At 42.4% G+C, this 13,194-nt stretch overlaps 2 pseudogenes across 1 annotated transcript; both read left to right on the forward strand.

Moving 5' to 3' along the window:
* Positions 1-453: 453 nt before the first annotated feature.
* On the forward strand, positions 454-4,421 carry LOC146547987 (5'-AMP-activated protein kinase subunit gamma-1-like; annotated as a pseudogene). Its single transcript, XR_014890759.1, has 12 exons — positions 454-585; positions 690-729; positions 929-1,029; positions 1,148-1,230; positions 1,317-1,375; positions 1,693-1,753; positions 1,842-1,896; positions 1,980-2,105; positions 2,195-2,360; positions 3,901-3,938; positions 4,049-4,195; positions 4,283-4,421. The product of XR_014890759.1 is annotated as a 5'-AMP-activated protein kinase subunit gamma-1-like (transcript).
* A 1,333-nt stretch (positions 4,422-5,754) lies between these two features.
* On the forward strand, positions 5,755-13,080 carry LOC146547988 (reticulophagy regulator 2-like; annotated as a pseudogene).
* Positions 13,081-13,194: the final 114 nt, after the last annotated feature.

A 13,194-nucleotide genomic window follows, 5' to 3' on the forward strand; every position in this document is an offset into this window, starting at 1 on the left:
AAGAAAAGGCAGAAACAATCAAAGAAGAGTTTTGAATGTCCTTCAAGAATCCTGGTGAATTATTCTAAAGACATGACAAGAACGCTGCCTAAGAGAGTTCAGACTGAATAAACGGTAGTCTAATACTGACCAAATATTGACTTTCGAGCTTCTTAGAATTGTACAAACTATTTTTGCCTTATATTCTGTATTTCCATATATATATATAAGTATGTTTGTATATCACACTTTCCTGGCAAAATATGAAGAAATGAGGGTTTATGGGATTGCACTAAGTGATCCCATAACAGTTGAAAAGCTATTCCATGTTTTTAAGGGCCAGGATAAACGTTTTGGATGAGCATTTTTACAGAGGGGGAAAACAGATGTCTGGTTTTGGTTGAATATGGGATGTCCCTCCCCCCTGACTCTATGCCAAGCTTCTCTTACCCCTCCCCTACACTCCTGGCTTGACACATACCATTTGAGAACTCCTAATATAGACCCAGCTGCTTTGTAGAAAAGGCTAACAAACGGTCTCAGTTTCCTGCTTTGAAAACCACTTTTTCATGGACACAAGACAGAGTCATGGAGCCTCGTTCACAGGTGAAATGTATATGATTGGGGGTGTCTGGTAGGTTGATAATATTTTTTGAAACCAAGGAAATGAGTAGCCATGGGGATTTTGTTGACAGTGATATATGTTATAGGTGTCATTCCCAGAAAAGAAGCAGGAAATACAGAGTCAAGGTACAATGCCTGGCAGTTGTCTGGGTTTGGATCTGTGCATGGAAATGTGCATATGTGTATTTGCATTTGTTGGCTTTGTGCTGTTAGCACTTTCCTTAATTTTGTAGCTGTGTGTGTGCACGCATGAATATGTCCTCGTCTATAACTGCTGAACCTGTTCAAACAGTGTGTTGTGACCAGCTGGTGTATTTTCTCCTAGAGGCTGATGCCACAGTCTACATGAAATTCATGAAAAGTCACCGCTGTTATGATGCCATTCCAACCAGCTGTAAACTGGTCATATTTGATACCACACTACAAGTGAGCCTGAAGCTTTTCCATGAGCTGTTGCACATCTAGACTTTCATATTGAATTGTCACAGAGTAGTGTTATTTACCTGTAAAACATCACTGACTGAAAAATCTTTAACCCCAAAAGGTGAAAAAAAGCCTTTTATGCACTGGTGGCAAATGGCTTGAGGGCTGCACCACTATGGGACAGCAAGCTGCAGAGATTTGTGGGTAAGATGACGGATTAATGGGACAGATATGGTAGACTGGGCTCACTCACTGGTAATAATGGGAATGTGAATCCTCCTCTGCCACAGGTATGCTGACTATTACAGATTTCATCAACATCCTTCACTGCTATTACAAGTCCCCCATGGTGAGCACTAAATTCCCACAGTTTGAAGCCACTCAGGTTGGACGCCCCTACTGTAGAGTTAAACAAAGGACTCGGGGCTACAATCAGCCCAGGAAAAACTCCAATCTGGCCCACTGGACGTTTTAGAAACATGTGAAAGAGGGCATACATTTCTGACTTTTAACTTTCGTAAATTTTACAACTTGTCCTACGGATAAAGACCTCCCGCACAGCCATTCATACTACACCCATGTGACAGATAAACTATTAAATGACAGAAAAGTTCCTATTTTCTTGCTAGCAACTATAAAAATGCCTGTCGTCTTTGTTTTTTTAAGGTTCAGATGTATGAGCTTGAGAGCCACAAGATAGAAACATGGAGAGGTGATTCCCTTCGAAGTAAATATGCAAGCAGGAATGAATGGCATCATCTGTGCCCAGAGGTCTATGAAATTCATCTGAGCCGTTTCTCTCCTCTTCTGTTTAGATGTTTATTTGCAGTATTCCAATAACTTCCTCATTAGTATCTCTCCAGAGGCCAGGTGAGTGGACACAACACTCTGAGGCACCTCTGTTTCAAATTCCAGTTGGCAGGCATTCCTCTTCTTATCTCTTCTCCATCCAGCCTCTTCGAAGCCATCTATTCCTTACTCAGATACAAAATCCACAGGCTGCCCGTAATCGATCCAGAGTCTGGGAATGTCTGCACATTCTGACCCACAAAAGAATCCTCAAGTTCCTCCATATATTTGTGAGCAAAAGCTTTAGTTATGATGTTTTTTGTAGCCTTGAGTACCATGATACTTTGTTTTTCAAATATGGGTGTTTGGATTTTTTTAGGGGAAAAAACCTCCCAAGCCTGCATTCACAAAGAGGCCGATCCAGGAACTTGGGATAGGAACTTTCAGGAACATCGCCACTGTCCAGCAAACTGCATCGCTTTATGATGCCCTCTCTATATTTGTGGAGAGGCGGGTGTCTGCGCTGCCAGTGGTGGATGAACAAGGTACATTATACTCAGCTGTCGCTGTCACCATGTATATATTCTACAAAACCACAAGAGTAGCTCTGCACGATTCACTGGTCACAATAATGCTTATCTGCCTGTGGAATACACCAGGCACAGACACACGCACACACAGGTATGTACTGCCAACTTCCACATTTATTGAAGCTTTGAGTGTTGAGTTTTGACAGCTGACTCAGTCGTACAGTCTGACAGCTCACGAGCCCAGCTGATCTCTCCTCTGGCCGCCCCTCCCCGTCTCACTATAAACACAGCGGAGGGAGACCATCATCAGTACATAAACACCATCAGCTGTTCTTACCGGCCTCGCAGCGCCGCCCTGTTGAGCCTTCTGCTGCACTCCTCCCCTGCAGCTGCGCCCGGGGCCACGCCTCCGCCACACTGCCTTATATTGAGATGGTGCCGTTGTCATTACCACTGCTGCCTCACAGCCAGAAGGTCTTAGGTTTGAAGTGAGCAGTCAGCCAGAGGCATTTCTGTTTGGAGTTTGCATGCTTTCCCTGTGCTTCCCACAATCCAAAGATAGATTGATGCTTCTGATTGCCTGCCCCTTGTAAACAATAGCTTGAACAGCAGATGGGTAAGTCCTGAGGGACATCCACTGTATATGATGTCATACCGTGAAGAAAAACCTACTGGAAAGAATAATTTACGCCAGTCTGAAGCCTGAGCTTTTGGCTCACAGTGATCACTTGTATATACACTTATCAAGGCTGACTGTGTGTTGGACCCAAATGAAGGACTTGGAAACTACGTTTACTCTAAGAAACAGCTTTACTGCAGAACTTAAACTGAGTACAAAATAATCCAGATCAAAACCAACCACTACAAACCTTCAAGGAAGTGTGCAAGGGAGGACACAATGACCAGCAGGAAACCGAGGACTTAAATACTCACCAGGTAATTAGGAAGATGGGGAAACACCAGGGAAGACAGCCGCAACAAATCAGGATAACAAAGCAGGGGAATTAAAACAATATGAAGCACACAAAACACTATCAAAATAAACGCGGGCACACACAGAGAGACCCATAGGAACTTGACAAAGAGACAGAAGATAAACAAACATGGAGATAAGGTAGAAGGAACAAAATGGAAATACAAAAGAGGAAATCAGAAAGCCAGGGAGACGGAACACAGAGTGACAAGGCAGACCCAGGGACATGCCGGAGGAACAGGAAGGGAGCACAAAGCACGATAACAAAACATTGCGTAACCTAGAAGAACAAGAAGATAAACAGAGACTAAACAGATGGTATAATAATTTCCAAAGGAAAATATTGACTATACCAATATCCAAAACAGCTCGATTAAAACATAAGTGATCCTCACCAAGAAACACAAAGCCCTGGATCCAAGACCCAGGGACCATGACACCCCCCTCATTTGACACTTTGGCCATGCTTTAATGTGTATCCACCACTGAAACAGTGTACACATGACAGAAAAAAACTATAACAATAAAGACTGTTAGACTTGTAACCCGGTTATTACATTGTCAAACTATTTGTTTTCCCAGGCAAAGTGGTGGCACTCTACTCAAGATTTGATGTCATTGTAAGTACAAATCTAACGTGACTATATTTATCACTCCACTTATTTTCCTTAAATATCAAAGCACTGTTCACACACACACTTTCCCAGATACGGTTTTTGATCCATTGCAGAACCTAGCAGCCCAGAAGACCTACAACAATCTGGACATGACGATGCAGGAGGCTGTTGAAAAGCGGATATGTTGCGTTGAGGGAGTTATTAAGTGCTATCCATATGAAACCTTGGAAACCATTATAGACCGTATAGTTAAAGCTGAGGTAGACTTTTTTCAGCCTCTTTAAGATTTATCGTGAAATTATGAGGTCAAAGGATAATAAAAGAAAAGTCCTTTGTGCTTATCCCAGGTCCATCGGCTGGTCCTGGTGGACAGGGCTGATGTGGTGAAAGGCATCATCTCTCTGTCTGACCTGCTGCAGGCAATGGTCTTAACCCCTGCAGGTATTGATGCCCTCTTGTCCTAGCACCAGGGGAAAGAGGGCCCCCCTCCCCTCCTTAGCACCTGTGTAGGCTTGAGTCTTGGCAGTGCACCCAGCAGGTTGGCTCATGACCCTCTTTTGTGTTTGTGCTGTTTGACTGATGCTTTGTTTCATTTTCTACATACTCCCAAGATCAATTCTAAGTAGTGTGATTACAAATGTTCTTTTTTGTTTCACAGAAATTGGCATGTGACTGAAATGAGCCCTCATACCAGGAAGAAATAATCCCCAACTCTACTGCTGTTTATATGCTTTCTGGACCCTAATGCCTCAATGCATCTGCACAGCTCCACAACACAAAGCAGCATTTGATCAGTAAATGTTTACTGATTTTGATAACATTTCTCAATTAAATTTGTATTTAAGCTTGTTGTGTTGTCTTTTCAGTGCCTCGCCTCTAAAAAAAAACCTCAAGTATTTGGCCTTCAATTTATCTCACAGATTTTCAGTGGCAAGTCACTCCAGTTTTTGATACTTGAAAAAGCTCTGATAACTTTGTATCTCCATCTCCTGCTTTGTGAGCATCAAAAGCTCTTTTTCCTCAAGTCTAATTTCCTTTGGGTTTTTTCTTAATGAAATTTTAAATCTGTTTAATCTTTATAAGCGTTGCTATTTAAAAAAGAATTCTGTCATGTGCAAATACAAATAATCTGTTTTCTAAAAACAACTAATATGAAACGAAAATAAGCACGTGCGTGAGGAAATCTTGATAAAAAAAAACGTTAAATTTAATAGTTTAAAATTGTATAAAATGTTGCATAACAATCAGTATCTCTAACCACGGGGTGGTACTCTCTGGCTTTCTTTAACCCCGTCTTCTCTACACAGTAAACAAGGAAACACGTGACTCTATTTTTTCTGTTGATCCGTCCGCCCATCTGTGTACCCGTCTTTGCGACGGACTGGGATCGGAAGAGGAGTTACCTTCAAAATAAAATACACTCGCAGGTCACAGTCTGCACCCACACACACACACATACACAAAACATAATCAAGTGTTTGTGCAATTGTTATAGGAATGGAAATGCATCTGTATAACTTCAGGTATAAGTTGGCGTTTATTTATGTATTTTTTTTATTTATTTTTGCAGTTTTGCATTTTTCTATTCCGTTTAGTTAAATTTAGCTATCAGAGTTTCACGGCACGTTTCAGTATCACCTTTATTTTAGTCATTTTATTATTATTAGAATATCTTATGGCGGTCTTCTCGGAAGCAAGGTCAATTTTTCTTTTAACATAAACTTGACAGAAAGACGCGACTGTACTCGCTGCTCTTTATCAACCCACTTTATTTTGAAAGTTTTAACCGGATGCTTTATCGTTTTCACTCTGCCCTGCTTGACCCTCATCTTTCCATATACCCCGTGATCTCCAAAACAACATAACAAAGTGGGGGAAACATGGCGAGCGGAGAGGAGGCCAGAAGACGCCCCTCGGTTACCTCCTCTTCGGTCGGCCTGGAGGCCCTGTTCCCTGCGGGGACGTCGGAGCAGGCGTGCGGGGACGGAAACCCGGAGCTCGTTCGCCTGCGGGAGCGTCTTCAGGGTTGGCTATCGCAGTATGAAACTCCTGCTGCTGTGGGTGCAGAGGCTGCTGGTCTGGGAGAGGCCGCTGTACAGCATCTTTGTCGCCCTGACACTGAACACATTATTCTGGTAAACGTCGAGTCTGCGTTTAATCACGCTTGTCTCTCACACTGATAAGGCTGCTTTGGAGTGCATTGTTAGCTATCTGGCTAACGTCAGCGAGGGTATTACGAGTGAATGTCAAGATAAGTTAGCTAATCCCACGTCTTTAGCCTAATGCTAACGAAGGTTGCAAGCCAGTTTAAACTTCCTTTTCGGCACGGCATATGTTCCCTGCTAACTATAAGGAATTATATTATATAGATAAAGGTTATTTTGAGGTGTCACACCTGTTAATACCGCAATTCAAGAGAAGACGTAAAGATGAGTGGCTCAGGCCTGGTTGACCAGCTGTCAGTTTGCTGTCTGATTACTTTCCCTTGGCTCATATTCAACCACAGCAATAGGGCTTTAATAGATTCCCGTATTTGAATTTATATACATGAGTGTGTTTGTGTTTCTGCAGGATCTTGTCCTCCACCTCCTGCGGCCTCTGTTCTGATAAGCGTGTCCCTGCTGGGGCTCATGCTGCTGGAGAGATGGAAGCCCAAGTTACCCATCATTACTGGTAAGGTCTCAAAGTAATCACAATGATGCCTTCCTCTAATAGTTCGCGTAATGTTGTCTGTCAGGTATTGCTGACAAAGCTAAAATTCTATTCAAGTTGAAGTTGTTCCTCCACTCACACACATCGTGTGATTTCGGTATTATTTTAACTGAGTAGTCAAACATCCACAAAATATGTTACAAGGCTGAAAAAATTCTGTTAATATTCAATGTGAGAATCATTAAAATCTGAAAAAGTTGTGATGCTGTTTGAAAGTGCAAACCAAACCTGCATGCAGTGATTTGCAAATCTGCCCAATTTTATTCACAATAGAATGTAGAAACATGTTTAGGAAAAATATGAGCTCCTTTTGAGTTTGATGGCAGCGACGCGTCTCACAACTGTTGGACAGGGGAAGGAAAAGGCTTTAAAAGGAAGCGGTCCTTAAAAAGAAACAGCTGGAGGAACTTTTTTGCAACTCGCTGCATTCGGTTTATATTTTACACAGCGGCCCAACTTTTTGTGGAACTGGGGTTGCAGGAGAAAAAAAGATGTTTCGACAGATTCTTTGCTAATTGTGGGTTGTTTTTTGTTTGTTTTTTGTGTCTCTTCTACAGTTCAACATGTAGACGCTCATCCTGCACAAAGGTTTGTAGTGTAATAAGTTGATTTTGTTTTCTTAAGCAGTGATTTTTCCTGTGTTAATGTAGTGTAAAAGTCATCCATTAAAGTCTTTCCATGTAGGATGTTATGACCCGTTTGTCACACAACACTCTGTGATTATAATTAATTTCAGGCTCCCTGCCTCATTTAGTGTGTTGTGTTTGTGTTCACTTGTGTGCATCTGTCTCCCTCCATCATCATTACGCAAACATGAAATCCTAACCTGCACCTTTGCTAACATAAGTACAGCCTGAACTGCTTCAAATACAGATCTGTGTCCCGTCACAGGTGTTGAATTTTTTTTCTTCCCGTGTGTGCGTGTGTGTTCTTGTTTGATCATAGTGAGACAATGAGCGCGGAGCAGCGTCTGCTCAGCATCCCCGAGCTCAGCCACCACCTGGCTGAGAGTTATCTGACCTGTTGCATGTATCTGCAGGAGATGCTGCAGTACAAACGACAGAACCATGGCAAGGTACGGTGCTTTGGTGTGACCATGGAAACGCATATGCACACATGTTATTGGGGTGAATCTCTAATAGTCCAAGTATAAATGTTTATGCGATTGTTGTCAGGTTGTGTTTTTTTTTTTCTTTCTTTCTTTCTTTTTAAGAAAAAAGCCAATTCTTCTAGCCATCTTTCCAGCTCTGTATTTTTATTCTCAGACTTTAACAGACGAGCTTTGCATGATTATTTACAAAGTTCAGAATAGTACTTGTATAATGTATTACAGTGGGACTTAGTTCTTAGTTCCTCTCAGTTTGTGCACTGAAACTTTACTTACTTTAGAGCCACCCACCCTTCAAGCCAACTTTCTGACTGAAAACCCTGAACTGAAAAAATCTCTGAACAATAGGTGCGTGGGGCCCTCTGAGAGCTGTATCCCTGAGATGACCTTGTCAGGGATATCCGCTCAGTATCTGAGTGATTAGTGGAGTCTGAAGCTCAATGGGACTACTTGTATATATGCTGGCCTCATTACTTGAAAGGGATTGAGATTCATATTCAGGTTTAAGATGAACTAAGCTAAGACTGTCAATAAGGAGAGGCAAATTTAGCGTAGTCATGAGAAGTGCTGGGGTTGTTACACAACAAAAGTAATGTATTAGGAATTGCTTATTACTTTTAGTAATGCAGCATATTACTTAATTATTCCTCAAAGAAAGTAATTCATTACACTACTCATTATTTTAACTTTCTTGTTACTCCATAAAACGCCCCTAAACACACACTCATAATCAGCAACTTACAATGTAAAGGTGAGGATACAGTTCATCACATCAGCCCAGATCCCTGTCCGAATAAGGAAACACACACAATCTTTATATTTTAGTTTTTATGTGTAAACACAAAGCCAACAACACAAAGAAAAGTTGAAAACCAGCCCAAAGAGACTTTTAAGCAACTGCCACAATGATTCCGCTGTAGAAATGTGTCCAGATGCAAGCCTGACTGCTGCCTTTGTTACCTGATGAAGTTCAGGTTTTAGCTGCTGGGCTGAGGTCTGCATATACTCAGCTATAACGTCCCTCTGGGTTCTTGGCTAGCTTTGTGTTAACATGCTGTATGTGCAGGTCTTGCAAAGAGACAATGTTGCATTAGCAGCATAATGCAATTGTTTCTGTCCTGGAGACAGTTCCCACTTCACTATCATGTTCTTGTGCTTTTGTACATTAAAAATAAAAGTAACGTCCACATCTCCACTCCTCCCCTTCACCATTTTCCTCTCGCTAAATGAGTCTGATTGTAGTGCAAGACTACAGCAAGAAAAAAAACGAAAACATGACTTGGACATTGGACTTTGGAATCTCAAAACAAGTAATGTAGGCTTAACAACACATTAAACAACTCCTTAAATGTCCTTTTAAAGTGTTTTCGATCATATGACAGAATTAGAATATGTCTGAAAGTGCACCTTGGTTACTTTTTGGAAAACTCACAATGGCGGACTTCCAAGGTAAATCTAGTCACATTTACACATTACTTTCAACACGGCACAATTCTTAAAGAATGCCATTGTGTCAGTTAATAGACACGCACGAGATTAGACTGTGATTGTTCTCCCTTCTTGAGCGAGTTGCTCAACTAACTGAAAAACTGGATCCTTTTGGAGAAATAACTGAAAAAGCTTCCAGTTTCTTTCTCATCATTCTACTCTGCCCAAACCTGTCTCGTAGAATCAGTCCTTTGTGGTAAACAGATTTTTTTCCCCCCCTGCAGTGAACATGACATCTCCAATATTAGGCTTTGGCCACATTTCACCCAGAACTTACATGTTTTGATAACAGAGCTCAGATAACAGAGAGATGTGTCTAATGAAAATGAGACCGTTACCCTGTGGTGAAGTTAGTCTGTTGCTTCCAGCTGTTTGCAGAAGTCTTTCTCTTTAGTTTTGAGTTGTAGGTATTTGCACACGTGGCACAAAGTCGATAAACCTCATTAATTACAGTGAATTATCTTCAGTCGTTACAACTTAATATCCATCATAAAGACTGAATTGTAAATAGGATTGTGGGCGTTGTGTGAGGCGAGTGAAGTGACACACACAGCCAGTGTTTTTGAGCTGCACTGTAATAATCACCTGATTCCTTTGCACAGCTTTACTAGTGTTTGGATGCATTTCCATAAGTACATGTCGGATGCAGGACCTTTAATCATGGGTTTAAAAAAATAAAACTCATGAGTAGTGCTGTTATTCCTTTCAGCGGTGTTTTGGGGAAAAGTCAACTATATAAATAGCATCACCCTAACCGATTGGTAATGCTAGTGATATAAACTATCCCACTTTTAGAAACGGCTATAGTAAAAGTGTTCTCTATGACATAAATACAGCACACACTGAAGATATCTGGTGGCCAAGCTACAAGACCTGGGGCTTCCATACAGCACCTGCTGTGGATCAATAGCTTCCTCTCGGGCCGTAGACAGAGAGTCAGAGTTGGCCATCACACATCCTCAGCCCTGAGTCTCAGCACTGGCTCACCCCAGGGCTGTGTGCTCAGTCCACTGCTCTACTCTCTCTACACACGACTGCACTCCTCGCCACACAGCAACGTCTTTGTGAAATTTGCAGATGACACCACAGTGGTGGGGCTCATTTCCAAGGGAGAACGAGTCTACGTACAGAGACGAGGTGGAGCAGCTGACGTCATGGTGTAAGGCCAATAACCTCCTCCTCAACACTTCAAAAACCAAAGAACTCATAATAGACTTCAGAAGGAAAAAGGCAGAGATCCAACCACTATTCATAAATGGGGACTGTGTAGAAAGGGTGGCAAGCTTCCGCTTCCTGGGAGTCAATATAGAGGAGAACCTTTCCTGGAGTGTGAACACCTCCGAGCTGCTGAAAAAGGCCCACAGAGACTGTACTTCCTGAGAAATTCTCAGGAGGAATAACATCACACAGAGACTGCTGGTGTCCTTCTACAGAGCCACCATTGAGAGTGTTCTAACTTACTGCATATGCATCTGGTACACTAGCTGCACAGGGGCTCAGAGGAAAGCACTCCAAGGGATCATTAACACCGCCCAAAAGATCACTGGCTGCCCTCTCCCCACACTGGAAGTTCTACACAACGCCCACTGTTTTAAAAAGGCCCAAAACATCATAAAAGACACCTCACATCCTGGCCACTCCCTGTTCGAACTGTTGCCCTCAGGCAGACGGTACAGGGCAATCAGAGCAAGGACTAATAGACTCAAACACAGCTGTTATCCAACTGCAATAACACATCTGAATACTACAAAAAAATGTCCATCACGCCACTCTTGTGTTAATCTATGCACGGTCTGAAGCATGTGTGTGGGAGTGTATGTGAATGTTTTACTGTTATATCTTATAGTATTTTAAGTATTCTATCTATTTTATTTATTGAATTTTATTGTTTTATTTATATTTTGATATTGCTAGGGATGATGCAATGATCGGGGACCATTCTTAATTTCGTTGTTCTCATGACAATGACAATAAAGTTTCTGATTCTGATTCTGATTCTATCTCTCGCTTTCTCTTTTTCCAGTTCTGTGTGATGATGTGCAGTGGCTGTTTTGTTCTGGCTGTGGTTGGACATTACGTACCAGGAATCATGATCTCCTATATTATAGGTGAGCCATAACAGAGGGTGTCTGGCAGTGAGTAATAATAGGAGTCAGTGCAGTAATTAAAACGACAACAACAAAAAAACCCATGTTCATTCTCCACGCTGCTTTTCAGCGTTGAGCGTTCTGTTGTGGCCGCTGGTGGTGTACCATGAGCTGATCCAGAGGATGTACACCGGTCTGGAACCGATCCTGATGAAACTGGACTACAGCATGAAGGGAGACACGGAGCACCGCAAACACGACAAGAGGAGTGAGTGAGAGAGCCACTTTCAGCCACAACGTGCTTTCAAGTGAAGTCGGCGTCGTTGCACAAGAATCGATGTAGCTCACCTTTCTTTGTCCTCGCAGCGATACCCAACATCAGGGGCTCTGCACACACAAACAAAAGGAGCCATTGTAAAGCCGCAGTTTCCCTTGGTTACTTGATTCTCATACCGCTGTCTTTGATATCACTTCCTTTAGTGGTTTGTTGTTGTTGTTGTTGTTGTGGTGTCCTTCATGGCATGTTGAAAACACGTGTTTGTGTGTGGGGGTTTTAAACAGAGATAAAGAAGGAGGTAGAGGAGGGGGACGAGCCCAGAGCTGAAACGGAGAGCGAGAGCGAGGAGGAGCTGTCCTGCTTTGCTCCAACGGTAAGGACCCAACCCACACCTGCAACACAACCCACAATGCACAGAGAGTACGTATATGCAAGGGTGCCGCTTTAAAGTGTAAGACTAGCAGAGGAAGCTGCAGCAGCAGCACAGTGTGCTGAAGTCAGCACCGACCTTTATGAATGTGGTGACGTGTTGATGGGAATGGAGCTCTGCGCTGTGCCAAATGACCTGAAGGATTATCTTTCCAGTACAACTGCATTCCATTTGCGCAACAGCAGAAAGTACACGGTTCAGTTCAGTAACTGACAGTGTCATGTCAGGTATTCAGTCGCTATGCTGTGAATGAACACTTGCAGGGCATGGTGCAAACGTAATAAAATAAACAAACTAGTATAATCTGGATTACTTCTACGAGCTATGAAGGTTATAGTCCTTGTAATAAATTCAAACTTGTTGCATGTGGAGTAACCAGAGGAGTCTGGTTATACTTATCTTTTTCAGGTTTTGAAATGTGGAAAATAATGTGTCATTATTTTATTTATTTTGTTTTCTTTGGTCAGGTGGATGTGAAAACTACGGCTCTGGCTATGGCCATCACAGACTCTGAGCTGTCAGATGAAGAGGCATCCATCTTGGAGAGTGGAGGCTTCTCGGTGTCCAGAGCCACCACTCCTCAACTCACCGACGTCTCTGAAGGTAGTTGTCATGTGTCAATGTTGAACTTTGATTAAAGCTATATATATATTTTTTTATGATCCAAGTTGACAGCACGACACAGCTGCTACATCCATGATCTGAATCTCCCGTTCCCCTGCATCCCAAAGGTGCTCTGTTGGTTTGATATCCGGTGACTGTGGAGGCCGTTTGAGTTCAGTGAACTGTCATGTTCAAGAACTGAGTCTGATATGATTTCAACTTTGTGGCATGGCGAGTTATCGTGCTGGAAATGGCCATCAGAAGACGGGTACAGTGTCGTCACACAGCGATGGACATTGTCAGCAACAGTACTCACATGTGGATGTGGTGTTTAAATGATGATCAGTTGATACTAAGGGGCACAAAGCGTGCTAATAAAATATTATCGTTACACCACCATCTTTGACCTGAACCACTGATAAAAGGCATGTGGGATCTATGCTTTCACATGAACTATGACCCCACCATTCTATTTGTGGCACTAGAAATCAAAACTCATTTGACTAGGGAACATTTTTCTAATCTTCTATATCAGTCAACCTGCCGAGGCACCT

The sequence above is a fragment of the Mchenga conophoros genome, linkage group LG23 (assembly GCF_057382185.1).
Source record: "Mchenga conophoros isolate Kocher_MC1m ecotype Shallow Benthic linkage group LG23, M_conophoros_male_GT1.1, whole genome shotgun sequence".
NCBI lineage: Eukaryota > Metazoa > Chordata > Actinopteri > Cichliformes > Cichlidae > Mchenga > Mchenga conophoros.